Genomic DNA, 20,293 nt, shown 5'->3' with positions numbered 1-20,293 from the left:
CAGCTCTGGCTTTAGTCTGGATGCACTTGACTAACATGGGCACAATGACAGTCTGAGACAGGGCTCCAACAAAGAGGGTCATGTCTCCAAACACAGCCCAAATTATGGTAGTCATATGCTGCCCTAAATTCACCATCTCACTAAAATTAGTCCACCATACTAACATATTTATCTAATACTGGTAGTGCCATGCTGCCCATGCTGTCATGAGCAGGAAGAAGAAAGCCTGTGGTCAAAAGAAACCCTTTAGAAAAGTTTACAAAGGGTATCTTATTTCTTAAACATCATCACCTTGTTTATTGTAGTGGTTGCACTCACATGCCCCATAACGACAACAGAAGCAGAACTAGGACAAAATTTCCCCGGAGATGTGGCTCCAAAGCACTGAGATTTGTTCTTTCACACTCCGTTGCAGTGTAGGAAACCTGGCTGATGCCTGAGGCATTTGTGCCAGTTCACCTGAGCACACACAAGAGGAGGTTGGTGTCCCAAAGCTTCCCCAAGCCAGACCACTCATTTCAGAGCCAACCTTTGGGATCCAGTTGTTCTCCTGCTTTGGAGTTGCTAGAAATGTTGAAATTCACTCCGAGCACGTTGACATGTCTTCTTGTAATATTCTGTACTTATTACACATAGAGATCTTAGGAAAATTCATTTAAGGTTTTTTTTCCACATAGCCAGACGAGGCAGGAAGGGCAGTTTATGGCCACAGTTTCTCTGCTTCTTGGAGGCAGCTTGACAGTAACTCTCAAATTTCCAGGGCTGTTATTGCCACCACATGCTCCCTGCTAAAGCTGCCAGGAGCCGCTTGCGATTGTACATGACCTTTGTTGCGACCAGGAGTGGTTAAGACCTGGCTCAGCCTAAAGGAATAAAGACTAATACTCCGGTGAGGGAGCGCTGCACACCAAGCCCAGATCTGACTGGACTCTGCCATTGACTGAAGGAATTAAATTCCTGTCTCAGGGCCCTCAGCTACAAAACAGGTACCTGCCCGCATCGGGCTATGTGATACTTACAGCACGGTGGACCTGTGTAAACCCCTGTCATACCCTAATCGCCGACTTCAGCATTAATGGATGAGGTGTGAATCATAGTGGAAATTAGTTAAGTATTTCTAAGTTGTTACAAATACTGAGCAGCAGGAAGAAAGATTATACCTGACCTCAAGGAGGTAATGCTACAGAGACAAGGGCCTTTAAAGGTAATGTAGTTACAGTGGAAAGACAAAACCAGGAAAGGGAGAAGAAAAAAAAAAAAGTATGAACGAATAACTGAGAAAGGAAAAATAGCCAAGAAAAGGAAGCCTTTCCAGAAGGGAAATAACAAATTAAACAAACAAACAAACAGGTTGAGGGAAATCAACATGCTCAAACAATTTAAAAAAGAAAAAAAATCATAAAAAACAAACAAACAAAAAAAACCTTCCCAAACATTTGTAAGAGGTCTTTCCCACATTACTTTTAACACTTTGTGCACATTAGTTTAAAATCACAAGAAGTGATTACTCAAATCTGGGTACAATATAGATATCCTTCTTGCTAAAAAGTCCAGGAAAAATACCATATAAGGTCTAGGATGGACTGGTATCTGCTTTTCCCACTAGTGCCATGGATTTGAAGAATAAATTAATATTATTTCTATATGTAATGATTTTATTATTTCTAATTCCCAACCAATTATCCATTAGAACCTGTAATATATTTTGTAAGACACCACTCTTAAGAGTTGACAACCCTTGGTAAAAGAAGATATTAATAACTTTTAAATAATCGCTGTGAGATTAATCTCAATTTTGAGGTTGTTCTCCTTTATGATTGACAAGGTTAGCACTTTCATTGTCCCTCCTCTTTGTTCTTATTCTGATTGGACTAATGACTGTGACATGACAGATTTTCTTGTCCTACTTTCTACTTTGGGTAGTAATTCACTTCTTCCTCTGACAATTAAGATATATCTTAGAGAATTACTGTTCTATACACTACATTGAACATAAGTCAAAACAATTTTTAGTTCAGTTTGCAGGCCCCAGAGGAAACTGTTAGCATGTGCATATTGCACCCTCTATAAATGAATGCATGAATTATACATCAATGTTATATGTCTCAATTATTTTTAGATTATGAGTTGTTTATAGAGCACATTAAGATTATAAAGAATTTAGCATACAAAGTGACCCAAAGCCTGTCTTGCTGAGTGCATAATAAAGGTGCTAGATTACATCTCCAGAGAATACAGCTACACCATTTACAAAAAAAAAAAAAACCAATGTAAAGCTTCAAAAAGGAAAATACAAGGAGTTCTCCTGTATACCAGGAGGGCTCCATGGCTCCACTGACTAATCATCAACAGAAACCAGTAAACATAACTACATCATCATAGGCCTTAAGCGCATGAGTCAGTACTATCTAGTCTAGTATATTAAAATATGCAAAACCCACATCCTTCCCTGGGAATTTGTGAAAGTTGGATTTAGATGTGGGTTCTTCAACTGCATGTTTTTTTCTGGTCATGAGTCAAAGCCACTCTAAAGCTTGTAGAAGACTAAATTACACAGGCTACTATTTTATGATTCTAAAATCAAAGATTTCAAGCACAAGAGAATCCACCTTTCTGAAGATCTAATCCGAATTATCACAGTTTTCTTGGCATAACATGAAAAGATCTTTTTCAGAATGTAAGCAGCTATATTCCAAGAAGTAAATTTCAGGGATTTCAGAAAGAGCAAGAACGTTTAAAAAAACCCCACCCTGTGCCTGTAATATTGGGCAAATGGGTAAGAGGATTATGAAGAGCTTTACCAAGTACACATGTGAAAAAGTAGGTCTAGGATTGGGGCAGAAATTAACAATGATTCAAAAATTATTATGATATTGAACACAGTCTGGAAGTCCAAGCATATGGTAAGAGAAGATGAGCCACTAATGCAAGCAGATAAATACAAATGAATTAAAACATCAGGACCTTCACATTTGGATGAAGCACTGGGAAAGAGCATTAGATGGTTTTCTGCTCAGAATTTGGGGAGAGCAATCAATGAAAGGAAGAACTGGAAAATAAACCCCCAAAATACAAGTGGTTTTGAAAATTAACATCAGATATAAAAAGACACCTTCAAGCTATGATCTCCCAAATCCTATTTTCAGTATTCATAAAAAAGGCTGCCACTAATTTACCAGGCACAGTTAAAGTAAACAGATATACTGAACACTGGAGGTGTTTTCAGAGATCAGGAATTATGCTGAGGAAAGGCAAATCTGGAAAGAATTACAATTGGGTTGAATTAAGTGAATAATTTTAATGCTTTTTAAATTAAAACAAGTTTCATTCAAAATTACATTTTCATTTCCAGTCAGAATGGTACTTTTAACACAGAGTAAATCCAAACAATTTTACATCTGATTTTTATGCTTGCCCCACAACAAAATCCATTACTCACATAGGTCTGGTAAGTACCTTTCATTCAGACTAAAGGAAGGCGTAATTAAATATTCCCATGTGTGATGACACCTGAAGCAGAAACTCCTGCCCAAGGTAAACTCCTGCCTATATGGTAAGCAGTCAAGCCAGTTTGGCCAATAGGCTTCTCTGATTTCTCACTTGATTTCAAGGCAATGGGTTGAGGCATAGATGGTTTTTAGCCTTGTGTTATTATGTGCTGAGGGCAAACAAAGGACTAAAAGCAACCCAGCAAACAGCACAAATTGTACTCATCAGAAACAAATGCAGGGCTTAATGTTGTATAGGGCCAGTTGGAAAGTCAGACTTGGCTACCATGAGCTAAAAAGTTGGTCACTAAATTCTCTTTGTATACTCTCTTAGGACAATTATGCAAATGAAGTTGCAACAGATAAATACCAAGAATGATCAAATTCTGTTATTGAAAGAGAGAAGCCAGAAAAGCCTCCAAATATTGGGAAACCGTTTGTTCCAAAGGACAATAAATTACTCTGTGGCTAATGTTCATTAAAAAATCCATATGAAAAGGTACAAAACCAAAAAAAAACCCAGAACCTGGCAGTACTGATCTGAACTGGGTTCCAGACCACAAGGCTCACAAAGTCTTCTTCTCCCTGAAAATGAACACTGAGAGGGGGAAAGATATACCCACATACATAGAAGATATTTATACATACATATATATGCATGTATAAACCCCTTAATTCTGCCTTGGACAAGGCCTTTGGAAAAAGATTATTTGCATTAACCATAGCCCTGGCCATGAGGGAGCATTCAGGTTTCCATGCCATTTTTCATGTCACAGTTTCAAATCATAACACAGCAAGAAAAATAAACAAATAAACAAACAAACCAAACAAAACAAAACACACACACTCACACAACAAAATAAAAAACCCACAGTATCTGTCACGTACAGAGTCCACCCTGTTTTTCCTGATAAAAGTTGCATATGTGTTCATTCCTAATCAAGTCTATGAGCTTTTATACATGAAGGCAGGCCTTGAGTTCCTCTTCTACCTGGCATGGAGAGTAATGATCTGAAGTGATCCTCAATCTGTCTCCAGGAAAGTGCTGCCTCATCTCCTGACGTTTCGGTTGTGATAGTCAGATTCATTGTACCTGAGCTGACAGCTGCTGTCTTAACCCAAATGCATACCATAAAATGTCTTTAGGGGCCTTAGAGAAGAGGAAGGTGATCTTGAACATAATGTATTTATTTTGCAGAGAGAGCTGAGACTGTGGAGGCAGGACAGGTCACGTGCTCATGGAAATTTCTGTACTAGATGAGATATATTTGTGACAGCACTGAAGAAGTCAGGAGAACACCACAATCTGCATTATAAAAGGCATCCCCTGTCTGGGATTCAGCCTTCAGCAGGGATGGAAAGGCACCTCGAGGGCACAAAACACTGAAGAGCAGCAACACTCCCACTCGCATCACTGAAAACAGATCTTTCACGACATTATCCCCAGCTTTCTTGCAGCTTCTGTGTAACAGATGAAGTGCCAGGAAAAGGATGGCAGTAGAGCTTGAATGCATCTAACCTAACTTTATGTTGCTTCTCTCTACAAATAACATAAAAGAAAGCTTGTGACTGATTATGTTCATAAATATTTGTTTCCTAGGGAAAAAAAACAACACCCACCTCAACAGGAGCAGTCAGTAATTGAAAATTAGTTCAGGTTTTCAACTTTGTTTCAACTTTGTAGAAACACGCTGCTTTTCTCATGTAGAGACCCATAAAAATAGTGTCTTTTAATTCTTGTAATAGATATTTAATAAGACATAATAATTATTTGCTAACTATTTACACCCAGAAGCAAAAAGTTTTACTTTCAGTTATCAACTCTGTTTAGTCTCCACCTGGTTTGGAGCAAAACTGGGTTATGATATCATGCAATTTAAAGACTGTACATTTTTATTGACATTAGCCACCCAGCCTCTAATCATACATTAAAGCAACATCAAAATGTATGTGACATCCTGTTGCTCTTTGACATCCATGAGGGTGCAATCTACAGAAAATAAGCTAGAGGAGCAACAGCCAAGGACAGAAATCAGACTAGGTAAGGGTCTGCTTTTCCCAAACTAGTTGTAAAGTAGTTGGACAAACAAAGATTAGATAGTTGGTACACAAAAAGGAAAGCTGCTTTTTCTGGGGGCTGACATGTTACAGATAAACCCAGTATTTTTATGCAGTATATACTAAAACCACTGTGAACAAGCAACATGTAAAAACTTTGAGGCTGTTTGGAGTTAGCAGATGCATCCACTCTGGCAACTCCTAATTACATCATCAGTTGTTTGCCTCTTTAATCCACAATGTTCACTTCTTATTTTGCTGAGGAAATGACCGGATACCTTGAGCTAGCTAACATATGGTCCTGATGGGGGTCCTGGTGGACAGCAGGATGACCATGGGCCACCACTGTGCCCTTGTAGCCAAGAAGGCCAATGGCATCCTGGGGTGTATTAGAAATGGAGTGGTTAGTAGGTCAAGAAAGGTTCTCCTTCCCCTCTACTCTGCCCTGGTGAGACCACACCTGGAATATTGTGTCCAGTTCTAGGCCCCTCAGTTCAAGAAGGACAGGGAACTGCTGGAGAGAGTCCAGCGCAGGGCAACGAAGATGATTAAGGGAGTGGAGCATCTCCCGTATGAGGAAAGGCTGAGGGAGGTGGGTCTCTTTAGCTTGGAGGAGACTGAGGGGTGACCTCATTAATGTTTACAAATATATAAAGGGTGAGTGTCATGAGGATGGAGCCAGGCTCTTCTCGGTGACAACCAACAGTAGGATAAGGGTAATGGGTTCAAACTGGAACACAAGAAGTTCCACTTAAATTTGAGAAGAAACTTCTTCTCAGTGAGGGTAACAGAGCACTGGAACAGGCTGCCCAGGGGGGTTGTGGAGTCTCCTTCTCTGGAGACATTCAAAACCCACCTGGACACCTTCCTGTGTAACCTCATCTAGGTGTTCCTGCTCCGGCAGGGGGACTGGACTGGATGATCTTTTGAGGTCCCTTCCAATCCCTAACATTCTGTGATTCCACAGTAACATGCCAGTCTGCTAAAACCTGTTTCTAAGCATATTTCATGACTGATATACTGGTATCTCTGTGCATGGCTATACATGGGAAGAAACACATATTCTTCATTTATGAGTAGTAACTCACATGCTGTAAAATTCTGGAAAAGACAGAAAAGCTTTTTTTTTTTTTTAAGACATGATGTCAGATAAGCCGATATGGGAGAGTCTAGTGCCTACCACCATCATGGTTTTGATGCATCTGACAACTTTCTGTGATGCAGGAAGTATCTCACTGGCCTATACTGACACGTAAGGCCACTCTAGAAACAGGGTAAATCACTGAAAGTTCATTTAGAATTAAATAGTGAGGCAGTAATTTTGATTTCAGGACGTTCCCTTTGTTTTATAGTGTCAGTTATCTCACATAACTGGAATAATATGGGTTATTCTAGACTAAAGAATGGCTCATAGCCTCAGCTTTTTCTTTCTAGACCTAAATTCCTTTGTTACATCCGCAGGAGTCCTCTAAACCTTAGGATTACTGTTGGCTGTCTAGGATACCATCAAGTTTTCAAAATCTTTTTAAAACTGGCCACAGTATTCACAAGGGTAAGAAAAGTTGCATGAATCACAATTATTTTCCTGTCCTTAAAAGTCATGCCTTATTTATATATCTTGTACAGTACTCATTTTTTGCAACTTCATCATACTGTGCACTCCTGTCTCATTTGCTCTCCATCACCCTCAGGTCCTCCTCTGCGTTGCTGCATTTTAAACCTTGTGATTAGAGAACTGGCCTTAAGTAAAAATAACCAACTCAATGAGCCCTTACCCAGAATTTTGAGAATTTGGATAATCCAACCAAATATTCCTCTGCTCTCTTAACTCCATCTTCCCTAGTCACACTACAAATAAGCACATTTACTCCCACCACACACTAATCCTATTATAATTACTTCTCAGAAAACCTTTGCTATGGGTTGAGAAGAAACGGAGAAGAAAATAAAAAACTGTGCCAGAGGCTCCAGTCCTGTCAGGGGCAGGTGAGTGTTCCTTCCAGCACTCAGTGTGAACCTACCACTCTTTTAACCTGAGGGTGGAAACAAGAATTGCTGTTTTGTGATAATCACCTCTGCTCCAGCATCTTTCCCTTAGCAGCAGCTCTCTAAAGCATTTCTCTACCTTCTCTGGCTTCCCTCAAAGTCCCACACAGTTGGAAAACTCCTGCCTGGTGGCAAGTGGGCATTTTCTTCTGCATGGCAAAGGGGCTCTTTAGCTATTTAATACGGGAGTATGCTGAAGTTACATTTTACATTCTATTTCTGCAATCAATATCACTATAAACTCCCACATCAAGCAGAGGGAGATGAGATTCTTAATTGATATGATTATAAAAGTTGATGCTTCATGAAAACCACCAAAATAACAACAAAAAACAAAACAAAACAAAAACAAAAACAAAAACAAAAACAAAAGCACCACATTACAGCACGATTTCCTTTGCATCAACAAGGTTAATTGTTGTAAAATCAACTTCATAATTTGAAAGACAGATTCCTTGGTCTCTCTTCTGCTGATTGCCTTCCTACCAAGCAGCAAATTTGTGAAAAAGGAAAGCCTACAGTCAGCTTCTGGTTCTATTCACATTACACTGTACATAGTGGTAGAGGCTAAGGGACCTTCATCCCTGGAAGTTTTCAAGACTCAGCTAGACAAAGCCATGGCTGATCTGGTTTAGTTCTGCTTCAAGCAGGAGATGGGGTAGATAACATCCACAGGTTCCTTCCAGACATTTCTGGGAATCTGGTCTATGAAAGCAGCGGAAAGTCAATTGTATCTCAGTGCTTTTTAGATGTCAAATACTGAATAAGGGAAGAGGAGAAAATGCATCTAAAAATAAAAACAGAGTCAAAGAATGCCTTGTTTTTCCTGTCTCACAACAGCAACAAGAGCCAGAAGCAGACAGAAAAAAAAAAAAAAAAGAAGATATTTTTCTCTGGCAGCTTTGGTGGGTGACTCACAGCAAGTAATGAACTCTCTGCACACTGCTCCTGTCAGCACCGAGTGAATTCGCCTTCTGAGCCCTGACCTGGGCCAGGCGACTGCGGACAGAAAGAGGTAACTTGGCTTCTTCCTAGCAGTTCTGTCGATAAGACATAATGCTGAGGACAGCTGAGGACAGCAATCACTGAAAGTTAGACTTTGCAAAGCAGCTAAAAAACAAGTGGCAGGAAAGCAGGTTGAGAAAATCTCAGCAATCTCACATGCCACAGCTGCTCTGAATTGCAGCAAGCTGAATCTCTCCCAAGACTTTTCTTCCCAGAACTCAGAGTGTCTTTGGATCCAATTAACCTTTACACCTACCTACTGCCAGCCAGAAAATGTATGAAACGTGTTCTTGTACTCCTCATATAGCTAAGTACCTCACCAAAAATTGTAGTTTTCCTTGTGACTTCTAACTTACAAACCAAGCATAAAAAATTAACAAAGGCAATTTTTTCATGTGGGGAGCAGAAAACAGAATTTGAGGATGATTTTGTAATTAACTTATTTTTGTCCAGTTACTACATACTGTAATTGCACATAAGCACTGAGGTGCTGATGGTATATTTCACTTAGAATGCCATGCATTTTCACAGTGCTCATATAGCCAGAAAAGGCTATTCATGCTCTTCCAGAGTAATGGGAGGACAGTCTTGCAGTAAAGGTTTGATTTTAAACTTCCACTTGTGCTGTGCAGAACCAATGGTTTTGTACCTCAGCAAAACTTACTATAACATTTATTAGATGCAGAGAGTTGAATTGTATTTCATTTGACCTTCAGCTATGGATACTAGCTTTTAGCCTTCATAGCTCAGACAGCACCATACTAGTGTCTTGCTTCCCCATGCAAATAGGGTTTTCCTTATATCTTACACCTAAAGGCAATGAGCATTATGGCTGTGACATCTGCTGCCAGTGCAGCTGTGGCTCCAGCTGGTTTTCTTCCCTGGGGTAAACGAACAGCACAGTACTCAGATTCTGAGGGGAGTTTAATTGCTTGTAGACAATATCATCGTAATCAGTAATCATATCACTTTTTGTTTTGGAAGAAGTTGTTTCACAAGAAGTATGATTTAAGAAGCATTCCCCAGATTTCTCAGGCTTCAGAATGACAAACCTGTTTTTTCTTGTCTTTACTGTATACAACGTTTTACTGCTTACTTGTACACCAGGCAGAACAAGAGCATCTTATGCAGGCTTTGCACAGCTTGAGGCTAAAAAGAACCATCTCCACCTCCACGTTGCACAGGCTTTATGACTCGAAGTTTTTCCTGCTGAATTCACAAGTACAAGGACCAAAGTGACTGTTTATATTACATGTAGGGCTGATGGAAGCTTTTAGGTTCACACCCTGGGAACGGATTCTTCTTGGCCACATTCTGGAAATGGCTCAGGAAGCGGCAGAGCACTTTCCTCTTTCTTGACGTCTTACTCCTTTATTTTGGAGAATAAAGTCATTAGATACTGCAAGTCTCTTCCTCCCTTATGCTTTATGATCTCCTACTTCAAGTCTAATTCAGTTCAGTTTTAAGTGCAGCAAACTCACACTTGCACATGAAATACGATGATTTGGGGATGCTTGTGAAATACACACATATCACAGGATATCCTGTGACCGTGGTGGATTAGTCCTAGTGAAGGTGGTGGCTCCTTATAGCACTCCTTAAACAACCACCCAATGCTGCCATCCAGGCATTTGTCCATTAGGAACTGTCCCTGGCAGATAAGAAGCTACTGAAAAGCAGTCATGAGAAATTAATTGTATTTAATTCCAATTAGGCTAGATCTTGGTCTGTGACTTCAGGCTGAAGGAGAAAGAGTTCTGTGAGTGAATCTCCTGCTGTAGGATGTTCTGAGGAGAGCTGCATGATCACAACAGTTGACTCCTTTCTGACAGCCAGTCTCTGCTCAAGGTCAGGTAAGAGCAAAACAAGTGAACACAAAAGTAATTATTTAGGGGAAAAAGAGGCAACATCAACAAGACTTGGAATTTTAACTGAGGTGAAAGGAGCTTATGCTTATCTTAAAGATGCAAATGATGGTAAGTAAACACATTTATTGTCTTTTGAAGACAGAACCATTGATCTGTTTGCCCTTGTTATGTTGTCTAATTGATCACCTAACTGGCTGATTGGATTAAAATGTATTCCTGCTATGTGCCCCTTCCTCCTCATAGCTTCTATTTCTTAAATTTTTAGAGCATATTAAAAATCAGTTTACAGCCCTTTTTTCTGATTGCAGTTCGCACTTTTAATATCTCTTGTTATTTTAAGCACACTGTGAGCTCTAGAACAATGTTATATATCCTCTGTTATGTTTTCTGTCTCTAAGTGCTGTATTTATTTGGTAATTTTCCATTTACTGGTAATTGGTTCCTGTAACAAAACTATACTTTTTACTTACAGGAAATCTGCAAGTACTTATTCACTAGAATAAGTCAATCTTTGAGAAACTGAAATCTCATAGATATTATCTTCACTACAGGCATCTGGTGAAATCTAAAAAGACAGGTATTATTATAAGTTTTGATTTTTGTTTTTCTTCTGTGATTCAGGAGGTCACCTATCATGTACAATGAACCTTGTAAATTTTTTAAAAGTAATCAATATTTGGCTAACGTTACCATTTCAAAGTACGCACTCTTCAATTATGAAGTATTATTTTGCAACTAAAATATCAAATGGGGAGCCAGGAACCATACAGTATCAAGAACAAAAACCGTACTTATGGCCCAGTTCTTCATTACCTTGCTCTGCCTTAAGGGTCTACAAGCAGGCAGCAGCTTCTTTCTCAAGTTTCAAGGATAACAAGGGCTGGCTCAAAACTTGCAGTGCAGGTTTGGCCCCTTGGTTAATTTTAGAGGGCGTCCTGGGAATTACACGATCTCTGTGGTGCTCTAGCAGGGGCTGCCCTGTGCCAAAACAGTTGAAGTATCAGTGTCTTTGCCTCACCTCCACATCGAAACCAGCTGGCAAGAGAAACTAGGGAAGTTAAATAAATGGTCCTCTGAGATTAGCAAAGGGTCACTTTTTTTCTTAGCATTTAAACAGTGCAAAATGTGTGACTTGACACGAAACACATGACTCGAGTTATAAAATGTGATGGAAGCATATTGACCCAAGCCTTGCTACTATCTTTAAGAGATTCAAATTTAGACCTGATAAGCAACTGCTGTCAGAAGTAGTCAGTCATCTCTGAGACCCAGCAAGCACATGTGAATTCAGCAACCCCCAGTAGCAAAAGAAGACTCCAGACTACAGCCATTTGCTTGTCACCTTCATTTGGGTGTCAGGTTCTATAGGAAGAAGAGTCTCAGAAACATTCACAGATGACCTGGTAACTTGAAATATCAGAACAGTAAGTATTATAGTCACTGAGTATATACCCAAGAGTGGAGAGAATGTAGAAGATAATTTATTTAAAACAAAATTCCATTAAAAATGTGACTCACTGAGGATTAGGCAACTCTTTTGGAAGTCTCTTACACCATACCAATAACACAGGCATTTTGGAAAGCTCCTCTCCTTACAGTTTCAAAAATTTCAACACATTACTCAGATTGCAAAAAGGAAACTCTAGCACTTCTATAAAAGTCTCAGCAATGGAAAGCTTTAAGAGCTCACCTTTCTGTTGGTATTTCTCTTGTTCAGGATAAAAGAATAAATGGTGCTGGACTACAATTCAAAATAATAGGATCAACCTCTCTATTCTCTGTCAACAACCCAAAGATTACATGTTCCCATTACCTTTGGGGTGTATTAGAAAAATCCCTGGTGTGCAATTTCCAGCTAAGCTTCTTCAGGAAGAAATCCAGCTCCTGTCCTCCAATGGCCTTTAGTGACTTAAAGAACATCAAGCGTAGGAGATTCATAGGCAAGGGCAATTCACATCATAGAAATATTTATGTAGTGCTCTTAACCGCTAATGTAGGCAGATCCATTCAATCCCTGGGAGCAAAAGGTTCCTCCAGGAAAAAGAAAATTGGCCAGGGTCCCATTTGTGTTCATCTGCATGAAGAAGCTATTGCAAAACAATCAAGCCAGGTGTGAATTTAAAGTACAATAGCCATTTGTCTTGTTTCTCTTAGCGGTCTGGCTCCACCAGTTTTCACTGGGGTGGCTACAGAAGCTGCTGTTGACAGCTGTATGCTTGCCTCTTGCTCAGGGGTTTCTACCTCCACTATAAGGCTCGTTCATGAAGCAGCTGCTGGGCTGCCACAAATTACAGACTAAAATTAAGGAAAATCATCAGGTATAAAACAGAAACAAGAATGCATTCTTGTCCTAGGTAATCCTAGGCATCCTAAACAACATCAAGGACATAAAATAAATGAGATTTGTAGGTAGCCTGAAAAAACCTGCCAACAAGGATTCTTAGGATGCCTCATGCTGGATGGAGGAAATTCCAAGTGCTCCCAGGAGTCCTCCCCAAACGTGATTCAAATATAACCAGTGTCCATACCCAAACCAGTTTCTTTCTACCATCTAATCTGAGCTGCTCCTCTTCTAAATGAGCCTTCACAGAGCAACAGAATTCTGTTTGTCCCACCCAGTTGGGTTTACAGGCAACTTCTTTTGATATAGTGAATTGTGTAAAAATAACTACACGTATGGACAATGCACCAACAACTGTAAGGTCAGCTACATCTTTCTATTTGTCTATGGGTCTTTAGACTTCAGCCTGAATGGTAAAAAAATTGAAGTAGCCTTTTACCAAGGGGAAGTACAACCTGCAATAATTTTAAACCAAAAATTTCTTACAACTTTTCACACAGGTTTTAATATTGTTCAGGGAAAAGACAAAGACAAAACCAAAACCAAACAAACAAACAAAACCAAAAAAACAAAACCACCAACGACAAACAAAAAACCCCAACAACAACCACAACAAACAAACAAAAACACACACACGGAAGGAAGGAAGGAAGGAAGGAAGGAAGGAAGGAAGGAAGGAAGGAAGGAAGGAAGGAAGAAAAGGAAGGAAGAAAGGAAGGAAGAAAGGAAGGAAGAAAGGAAGAAAGGAAGAAAGGAAGAAAGGAAGAAAGGAAGGAAGAAAGGAAGGAAGAAAGAAAGGAAGAAGGAAAGGAAGAAGGAAAGGAAGAAGGAAAGGAAGAAGGAAAGAAAGAAGGAAGGAAAGGAAGGAAGGAAAGGAAGGAAGGAAAGGAAGGAAGGAAAGGAAGGAAGGAAAGGAAGGAAGGAAGGAAGGAAGGAAGGAAGGAAGGAAGGAAGGAAGGAAGGAAGGAAGGAAGAAAGAAAGAAAGAAAGAAAGAAAGAAAGAAAGAAAGAAAGAAAGAAAGAAAGAAAGAAAGAAAGAAAGAAAGAAGGAAGGAAGGAAGGAAGGAAGGAAGGAAAGAAGGAAAGAAGGAAAGAAGGAAAGAAGGAAAGAAAGAAAGAAAGAAAGAAAGAAAGAAAGAAAGAAAGAAAGAAAGAAAGAAAGAAAGAAAGAAAGAAAGAAAGAAAGAAAGAAAGAAAGAGATAATGAAAAGGCAGGCTTCAAAAATATTTTTTAAATATATTTTTGGTCATGCTTTTAATTCTGGTTCAGGGACCTTTAAGTAATGATGGATAAAATTCACGTTTATGCGTACAAATGGAGCTTGAAAGGTCATGAGTTACATAAGAATATTGGCCATGATTACTTTTTTTGATGCTTCAGAATTATTTCTATGTCTTCTAAGAAAAGTCTGTTTCTATTTATGTAGAAAAGCCTCCAGGAGACCATTCTAGCTTCTGAAAAGGCAAGGGCAGTAATGCTTCAAGTACTGTTAGGCTGTGTGATAAGCCTCATGCTGCATTTTGCTGATTACGTCAGGCTCCAAAAGAGGCAAATATTATAACTTTATAAGATGAAATTATGTTCCTGCTGAGCATATGACTTGGGAGCTGATAGCCATTTCACCTGCATTTGAAGGAGTCATTCAGCAAAAATCCCGCTTTCACATTCCAGCAAACAGGAGCTCTGCCTCTGGCTCTTATGCCCTCCCTATATTACATTGTGCTGGCAAATCATTGTCCCCATTTTGCAGTATGTTGTCATTATGACTTCCAAAATTATGTCTTTTCCTTGGTGACCAGTGCAGAAAAGCAAGTAGCCTAAACAGACATTTTTATTATAAAAACGTTCTTAATGTCATTTTTCTGTATGAAGCCATCAACATCTACAAGGAGCATTTGCGTCGGTTTGAAAACTTTTCTGACAAAGATTATCTGCATGCAATGCGGTTCAAGGAACAAGTCGAAATGGCAAATATGAGCACTTCAGTACTGGATCTCCAGCAAAATTTTGCTGCTTTTGCAAAGCAGAACTATGTTTTCTGTAAAGATGTAGGTTCCATTTGACAACCACAACTCTGAAGAAATTAAGTATTTGCAGTTAGCTCTTCCCCTCCCCTTTCTTTTTAATTAGTGAAAAAGACATGACACCTGTACGGACTGAAAAATATGTTGTGGCTGTAATTATGGAGCCATTCGGATTGTACAGCTGGGATTCTGCCAAAGCCAGATGAAGGTGCAGGCTGCCATGTGGCTTGGAGATGCTTCTTCCCCTTCCTGTTAGGATGCCAGTGAGATTACAGTCGTCCTCTGAAACATTTTGTTGCTGCCCAGGGAGAAAGCACCAAATTGATGTAGGTCTCAGACTCCAGAGGTTCATGGTTTGTGGTGGCTACCCTAATTTTGTGTGTATCTGCATGTGTGCATCTCCTCCACGGCTTGCTGGACATGTCCCTCAGCCTGCATTTCCACATCACCCCATCCTCCCTGGGTAAATGAGCTGTTCTGGTTTTCAGTGCTGCCATCTCTCCTGACAGCAGACATTTGAACCTTGCCACAAGGCAGATGGCAGCTCTTCCTCATGTGTCTCCTCCTTCCTCAATATGGCTGCCACCTTCTGTTTTGGACAGATGGGTTTATAGCACCTTCATGTTTCTCCAGGCTTCACCACAGGCACTGCCCTTCACTGCTTTTAGTGAGGCTGAAGTTGTGCCCAGTGATAAAGTGATGAGAGCTGTGGAAATCCTACAGAAGAGTGGGAAAATGTGACAGGAATGAGTGGCAGAAGGCAGACTGGGGGCTTGGAGGGATCTGAGGGGATAAGGCCTGAGGAAGATGGCTAGCACAGCATTGCTGTCACGGGGGGATCTTAGGTGGAGAAGATGGTGGAAGCCACACAGGACCTGCCAGGGAAGGAAAACACGGCAGAGCAGCAAAAAACCCTGCATGGCAGCCCCCGGTCCTGCACGGGCTGGGGCGGAGGGGCTGCTGCGGCCCCCAGGCATGAAACCTCCAACAGGAATTGAAAGAAGGGTGTTTGAAGGTAGATGTGTATTTCCTTGCTCATTGACTTTTTTTTCTTTTTTTACCTGCATGTAAAGTAATGATTTCTGTTACAGGTAGCTCAAACACATGTTTTAAATTATTATTATTGAAGTGTTTTCAATGTGTGAGAATTCATTATTTTAACAAGGCTTAAGATTCCAACCATAATTATAGCACTCAATAATGGAAGCTTATTAGTCTAAAGTTTTCCTAGGAGTTAACAAGACGGTTAATGTCCAAGAACACTCTTACACACAGAGAAAGGTTATAGACATATTTATTAGCCAGAAATCTGAAAGACTTCAAGTCTTAAGTCTGAACGTCAGTATGAAATGTATATCTCCATTAACTGTTACAGTACCTTTCTCTTCTATTTCCTAGTCTTTGAACGTAACAGTTTATCACTGTATCCTCAAGAAATTGAAATGGTTATTTAATTTTATCACAAGTCTACCTATCTTTAAATAAGCATTTCATAACAGTTCTCTTCTTCAGACTGTAGTCTCATTCATACCTCAGGGCAGCTGCTATCAGATCATTCTTAATCCATAGCAGTAGGAGAAAAAAAATTTTAAAAATCTAGTGTGGAGAATTCTCACTTCATGGTATTTGTGTCACAGTTGTTTTATTAGATGTTTGGGAGAAAATAAACCATTCTTCTGACAGTAGATTATCTTTATCTGTGGTGCTCATTTGGGAAAACTATTGTACACCTTTGTGTGCCTACTGTCAAAAATTCTGAAACCGCATTAATATTCGTGGTTTCATTTGTCCTAAAACCATTCTTTAGGTTCCTAAGTCCTGATCCTTCAAACCAATGAAGAGAGTACGAAACCTTTTAATTTTATTGATAATATCTTAGGTATTAGCATCACTGAGGCCAGACTTATCCAAGCCTAAAACATGAACTGTGCACTGAATACTGTGTACGCAGCATAAGAGCTTTGGCATTCCTTGCTCTTCCTGAAGCATATTATACGGCCCACAATATGTTGTCCCAAAGATAGAGCTCCGTTTGATGTCGTATGAATAGACTTTGTTGTTGTTCTCTCATCTTCTTAACTGAAAACTTGATGAACTTCAGTAGAGTCCCAAATAAACCACATGACAGTATTCAAGATGCAGGAGAGATTAAAAGGAGTTGGGTAATCTTTGGAATAGACAAGAATAGTTTATGCATACTAGAGATGCATCCCTTTATAGGTCATATCTAATGATACCCAAAATATCTTCTCCCACACCCTCTTAGGACTTAGGAAGGGAAAAAAAGGGAAAAGTGAAATGACACAGCATACCCTGATCTATCCACGGCATCACAGAAATAGAGTATTCTCCATATTTTTTTTTTCCTTGTCTCAGAAATTCACATGCAGTTTAGTCTTTCTCTGGGTGCTTTTTTGCACCCACAACTCCAGTCAGACTGTGAGGTCATCTTAGTTTAGGAATCAGGCTATCGTACCTGCAATACAAGATTACAGGGATAGTGCAGTATTTCCCAAGTCGAAAATGACCTAATGTACAGCTACATTGCTACTGAGCTGAACTGAAATTACACATACTTGACCCACACAGCAAGACTGGAATTTGAATTCCAAGAATTGAGAACATCTTTAAGTCTATCAGGTTCCATAGATGTATAAATAACCAAGCATAAAAGCTTTCCTGCTAGTACTGATTTTTCTTCAAGTTACTGTGTCTGAATTGATTACTCAGCAAGTTTAAGCATAGCAGCTGACAGAAACATGAATCAGTGCTCAAACCACATACTATTTTGACTGACATTGGAATAAAACCAGTTAGACCTGCTGGATGTTTTGACATCTCTTGCTAAATCAAAGTGATTTTATGAGTTAATCTTTTATGGCAGCAAGAAGTCAGCTAAGAAGAAACTCAATCTAGAAATAGTACCTAGTAGTTTTTCTTAAAGCAATAATTATATTGACTCTCTTCATTTAGTAATTCACGCATGCCAAATAACAGAGGAATGTGTGCAGTGCTCAAATTAAAATCAATTAAAAAAACCAGATTTTTGAGGGAATTTGGAATTACTTTTCAATAGGTTATGTTTACCTTTAATGATCTTCATTAATAGAGTATTGAGTATGTTTGCGACGCTTATGTTACAAAGAAGTTGTACAATGTAGTAGAGCATTTATTAGAAAAATGCCTTATCTGTTCTCAGCACTAAAAGATCGGTTTACTTTCTAGAGATACACATAAGATTCAGAATAACTTGCGTATAAAATTTGCTGGTTTTCAGTAAACATTTCATTAGTTCCATGGAATTTAATTCCCACTTTACTATTAAACAAGTGACAGACTGAAGGGATTAACAAAGTCTTAACTTTTCCCTGGTATGTCAAAAGAAACAGTTCCTTTCCACAGACAGACACGGTTGGTATCTGCTGGTCACAATGGAAGCAATGAATGTGTTGTTTATCACAAATGATGGCTACTGTTAAAATTATTTCTACCTTATTGTAACACAAGCTAACAAGCAAAAGACACAATTTCAATAAATAACATCTCCTATCAGTATCTAATTCTCGTGGTCTTGAGGATACATAATTAGACTTCACAATAAGCCCCCATGTGCGAAGGATTTCTCAGCCACCTTCTCCAAGTTGGGTGTCTCTGCCTACTTGAAGAGCAATTTTTATTGGTCCTTCAGTAGAAGAAACCTCTGTTTTCCAGAATCAAAATGTTTATTTCTGTAAATACTGGGACTTCAGACACAAACTGAAACCAATATCAAGGCTATGTTTCCACTAAAATACACAGGGGAATGAGTAATGGAACTGCTGATGTAAACTTATTTTAGAGGTGTCAACCTCCAGGAATGCAATCCAGGATCTGCAGTTATAAAATTATTGTTATGGGGTAGTAGTTTTAATTACTATGCAATTTTAATTACTAAAGTGTGTAGTCTGGAGAAATGTGTAATAATGGCCCAGCTCTTAACAATTGCCTCATTGCAAATTCAGGGATGCGACTCCCACTTTTTCAATCAAATTGTCATATTTTTGTGGCTTATAGGACTCTACAATGAGGAGGAGAAGAAAAATCTTAAACCAAATATGCTATTTCTGCCTGTTTGTTTTCCCTTTGGATGCATGTAGCAAAAACAGTTCCGCATCTGACAAAAGAACCCTTTATTTATTTTAAATTACAACAGTGTTTCGGTATTCCATTAAAATCATTACATGTTTTTGGTAATATTTTTGCAGATTACATTAGAGACTTATGATGATGTCACCACACTGGAGAGAACATGTTGTCTAGAAAGGCTTCTTCTCTTTGATGCTGTGCCATTTTTGGTTCCTTTTCAAACAACCAGCATCTAGAAGACACAAGCGATGAAGAGGCTCAGAAGACTTGGCTGTGAGAAGTGCCACTGAAACAGAGATGGGAGTGGAGCACTGCTGATTTGTGCAGCCCAGAAAGTTTTTATGTTACTTTTCTTGCACAGTTTCCCTGAGGAGAAAGACTGAGAATATAGGTTGCTGTCACCCTTCCCTCAGGAAGGAAGGGCACTTCCACTTTGTATAATCTCGTAGTGAAGATGTGTGTTCAGATCCCCTCAGGCAGAGTGGGGATATGAACTGGTTCTCCCAGAATCTCAGTGAATATTCCAGCCACCTGACTACCAGAAAGGGCTGGGGTTATTCCTCCTCCTGGCCTGTGAATTCAAGCTTTTGTTTCGAAAGATATTAATGAAAAGTGGCAGGCTCTGAAATACTGAAAAAATGCCCAAAGAAACTGTTCTAGTTGGCCCTAAATAGTTTTGTTTGTTTGGGTTTGTTGTTGTTGTTTGGGTTTTCGGGGGTGGGGGGTGGGGGGGTGGGGGCTGTTATTGTTTAAGAAAGTGGTTAATACACAGAAGATTGTTTGGCCGTTTTCTACATTTAAGACAGTAAACCTAACTGCTCAAAACTCTTCTTTCCCAGGTGGTCAAACTCCATCTTCCCCATCAGGACACAGGTAGTTTACTGTCTTATCCCCTTGGAGTAAGTGCACGCACCTTATCACTCGTTCTGCTCTTGTGCCTCAGGGACAATCACAAGATTTATGTCCATTTATGTTCATTTCTTTCTTTTCTTGACTCCTCCTGTGCTGTGTTCAAGAAATGTACTAAGCACAGGTGTTTTTCTTGGCCTTGACAAAGCACTGGGTCATCAGTTCCAGGCCTGCCAGAACCAGTCCTGCTTTAACCGCCCAATCCACCACCCCCCCGTATCTCGGTGCAGCACCCTGGGAAACGCCTCTTTCCACCGCTTTGCATTTGGAGTCCATCGCTGGGAACCAACTCCCACCACATATTCTGAGGTAAGTATCTGTGTGTCCTCGAAGCATAAAGCCTCTTCCTCAGGTACTTTCATTTTTGTTCCTGGAAAAGCCTGACATCAGGTAAATGCTGTTCACTTGCTTATTGAAACTAAATCTTT

This window comes from Patagioenas fasciata, chromosome 1 (genome assembly GCF_037038585.1).
Source record: "Patagioenas fasciata isolate bPatFas1 chromosome 1, bPatFas1.hap1, whole genome shotgun sequence".
Lineage (NCBI taxonomy): Eukaryota > Metazoa > Chordata > Aves > Columbiformes > Columbidae > Patagioenas > Patagioenas fasciata.
Note: the sequence above shows the minus strand (reverse complement) of the source record.